Below are 4,317 nucleotides of genomic sequence, written 5' to 3' on the forward strand. Positions count from 1 at the left end.
CCTTCTAAGAGGAAAGAGATTTCATTCAACACACACTGATCTAGGTCTGGAGATTCAAGGATCCACAAGACCCAGTTCCTGGTCTCGGGAGCTCACCACTGGGGAGACAGACAAGAATAGATAACTGTATACCCTGACATAAGTGTAATGATAAAAATAGGCTCCGGGTGTTATGGGAGCACAGTGATGGGCCAGAGAAGGCTTCCGATGGCAAATGACACCTGAGCTGAGTCTAAGGAAGAGTTGGGTCAGGGTGGAGGGAGGTCATGTGGGATGGAGGGGACTGCAAGTGCAAAGGTGTAAAAGGTGAGAGGCAGTGTGGCAAGAACACGGCGTGGAGCTGTGCAGGCAGAGGGCCTATGGAAGAGGCAGGGCTGCATCTAGAAGGCTTGGGACTGCACGTGGGAGGATGGTCTCTATCCCACAGCAGAGAGCACGGAGCAGGGAAGGCCATTCAGAGATCCGTGTCCCAGGGAGATCTTGGTGGCTTGGTGGAATTGGCATTTGACAGTCACAGCCTGGGCACAGGGAGACAATTGGAAAGCTGCTGCAGGGTCTAGGTGGAGAAGGGGAGAGTTTGGTGAAGAGGTGCCGGGCGTGTGAGTCACTTACATCACATGCGCGCTGGTGAGAGCCTAGTCTGGCTTCTCCAGGTCCCCGTTCAGAAACAGACCTCCCGATCAATGATTCTTGACCTCTCAAAGCATCTGCTCACATGACTATTCACTTGCTCCTGGAAGTTTTTTGCTATTTTCATAGCAATGGATATCAAAATTAATGCTAATCAAAGTGTTTCATTAGCTTTTGACTTTCGGTGAGCAGAAAAGAGGCACCGTTTAAGCAAGAACCTTTTGTTCTGTCAGCTAATATCAAGTAGGGAGCTTCTTTAAAAAGAAACCCTGATTATACAATCATGAATAATCATGATGAAGATGAAAAGAGAGAAGCAGTAGTGGAGACCAGCGTGCTAAGCCGAGTTCCCTGTTGAGCTAATTTTTTGAGAGCCTGGACAAAACAGATGGAGGAAAGCATAATCAGAGAGGGCTCCTGGAAAATGACACAATCCTGAAAACCAATGTCAGGAAGACCGTGCTGTGGTTGGCCAGAAATCCTAAGGAAAACGATAAAAAGGTCTTTAAAGTCATTCTTGGAGCAAGAACAAAGAAGGGATAGATCCACTGCTCAGGGGACAGTACAAAGTAGAGTGATACTGAGAGAAGGCAGAAATACCTTCAGAGACAGAAGAGCTGCTGCCACACACCGTGGTTTTAGCACAGTACAGGCCATTGCTCCTGATAAGCTCAGCCCCTAGGAGGACCTGGGACGGGGACTCTGGAAACTACAGTGATGCAGATGGGGGCAGGGGAAGAATCAGTCATGGTACACTCTCATATTTCCACGTGGAAGGACTTCAGCTTCAAGAACCACAAGGAATTCTCAACCTTTTGGCAGTATCAGCTTCCTGTGGCTGCTGTAACAAGTGATCACAAACTGAGGGGCTTAAAACAATAGAAACTTATTCTCTCCCAGTTCTGGAAGCCAGGAGTCCAAGATCAAGGTGTTGGCAGGACCTGGCTCCCTCCAAAGACTCTCGGGGAGGATCCTTCCTGGCCTCTTCCAGCTTCCGGTGGCTACAGGTGTTCCCTGGCTTGTGGAGGAATTACCCCAATATCTGCCTCCTCTACATGGCCTCCTCCTCTGTCTGCGTGTCTCTCCTCTGTGTGTCTCTTTAAGGACACTTGTCATTGGATTTAGGGTCCACCTGGCTAATCCAGGATGATCTCATCTTGAGATCCTTAATTACATCTGCAAAGATCCTTTTTCCAAATAAGGTCACATTCACAGGTTTCAGGGATTAGGCTGTGGGCATATTTTTGGAGGGTCACCAATCCATTACAGGATCATAAACCACTTGGAGAATCTGATGAGAGCTAATGAACCATGAATTGGGTCAAGTTCCTGGAAGCAGAGTCTGAGACAGGGGTTCTTGTACAAGTGATTTATGGAGGAAGTGTTCTAGGGAGAAAGGGAGTGAGGGAAGCAGGCTGGGGCAGGGGAGAAAAGCTAAGCAAGAAGTGGTCTCATCAGGAGATGAGCTTAGCTTGATCTCATGAGATGCCTGGAGCATGAATTGCACTAGAGAGTTGCTCCCACCTCGAGGCAGGAGGGCAGCCTTTGTACCCCCAAGTCAGTCAATGTCCCCCGGTGGGGGGCAGGTATAGCCTCTCTGCTAGGGGCTTCCTTTTGGCCAAGGAAAATTCATCCAAGAAGGGGGCAGCTGTTAGTTATCAGCCAACACACACAGCAGCCCTGAGGGGGTGACTCACAATAGCTACAGCAGACTTTCTAGAGAAATCACACACACACACACATCACATTCAATTTCAGGGACTTCACAGATCCTCAGAAGCCCTGGAGCGAAGGTTAAGGACCTATGACTGCTGGCCTAACACTTGTGGTCCCTCATCCCACCTTGCACCTTTCCCTCCTCTCTTAGAAGAAATGATTGGTAATGTTTGGGAGGAGGACTGAGCACCCTCAAATCAATCTTATTCTGATCGCCTACGTGCAGACAGCATGCATTCTGGGCTATCCTCTGCCCTAAGGAGGGGCCGCCATTGTCCCACCAGACAGGGTGGGTGAAATGAACTCAGAATCTGAATTAAAAGGGGAGTCCCTTTGGCCACATATGTATAACCCTTCTTTCTAATCAGCTTTTCAGTAAGAAAGCTAATAGCTTAATCTCCACCTGTCCACGTCTTATGTCTCTCAAGTAGTTCTGAACTCAGGCAGGGAAGAGAGAGGATATTTACAAACTTCCTAAGACCCCAAAATCATCTCATAAAAGACAGTGCTGCTCCAACTATGATCTGTGGACTGGCCACCAATTCACAAACTCTTTCCTGACTGCTTGCCTCAGGATATAATCAACATAAAGCTTGGTACAAAAAAATAAGTCAGCTGAACTCAACAGTATGCGCAGTGATGGCGATGACTTGCACTCTGTTGCAAGCTCACCTCCTTGCAGACCGGCGCTTTGAGCAACACTGACATAAGTAACTGGTGACAAACCTGGATGGTTGAACCCAGACGGACTAATAAGACAGGTGGAAAATATTTGAAGGGCTCTCATCTGAAACAGGGAGGATAGGACAATGAGCATAAGTTAAAAAGAGGCAATATTTGACCCAAAATAATGTAATGGGAACACAAATTATTAATGGCTAAGGGTTCAGAGCCTTCACCATTGCTGCCATGTTGCCAGCTTGGATCCTGCAGGCTGGATCAAGGCAATGGAGAGGCATGGCTTGGGCAAGCAAGGGCTGCATGGGGAGGGACCTAGAGGTACTTGTGGGGAAGAATAGCACAGAAAGAAGGGGAGCTGGTTGAAAGAGAGGTCCTGTGGGCTACACCTGGATGTGCGTTCTTGGTTGGGAGTTGAGTAGGGGGTTGGTATGTTTTGGAGGGCAGCTGCCATTCATGGGGGGAGAAATTAAGCAGACGTGGATCTACCATGAAGGGTCCCTCACTTGCACAGGCCCCTTAGAAGGTCCTTCTGCATGAAGCAGTGTGCTCATGTTTTTGTAAATTTTGAAACATTAAGCTATTTCACCACTTAACAAATAGTTAAAAGACCACTGTCTCTTTCTGCTCCATTTCCACGGCCACCCTTCTCTTCCTGTCAGATGGCTACATTTGGCTTGGGTTTAGTGGGCTGTGTTGATGTGGTTCAGTCGCTTCTCTGTGTAGTCAAGGTGTCGCTAGCTTGCCCAGCGAGTCAAAGGTGCAGGGCCAGAGGTTTCAAGGAGATGTGAATGTGTCCTGCTGTGACTGCAGACAGAAGCATGTGAGAAGTGGGGGAGAAGCAAGGTTTGAAATACACAAAGCCAGGAGTCAGCTGGTGGAAAATTCTTCCAGTTACCAGAGGTGTGAGAAGTAAGTGGAGGATTCAGTTCTCATCAATGCCTAATCAAAACAGAGATCTCTTCTGGTAGGAATATACTCAATAATGCAGTGAACAAACACATCTCGCATCTTTTTCTTTTTTCCTAGGAATTACATGAAATAGACTTGATCGGATTCCTGTGTCCTTTGCAAGAACCAGTAGCAATACTGCAAATGGCCAAATATATCTGTGTTTCGTGAAGTCATGTGTTTTCTATATCCCAGTCTACGGGAGTACAAATTTGCGTATCTGATGCATCTTATCCTGATGAAGTCTAGCATGCAACACTGTCCCAGAAGCAGCGAAACAGCCTCAGAAACAAGTGTTCCTGTGACAAAGCTCCCACGCATTTTCATCAGTGAGTCAACGTA

Source organism: Equus asinus, chromosome 7 (assembly GCF_041296235.1).
Source record: "Equus asinus isolate D_3611 breed Donkey chromosome 7, EquAss-T2T_v2, whole genome shotgun sequence".
NCBI classification, from domain to species: domain Eukaryota; kingdom Metazoa; phylum Chordata; class Mammalia; order Perissodactyla; family Equidae; genus Equus; species Equus asinus.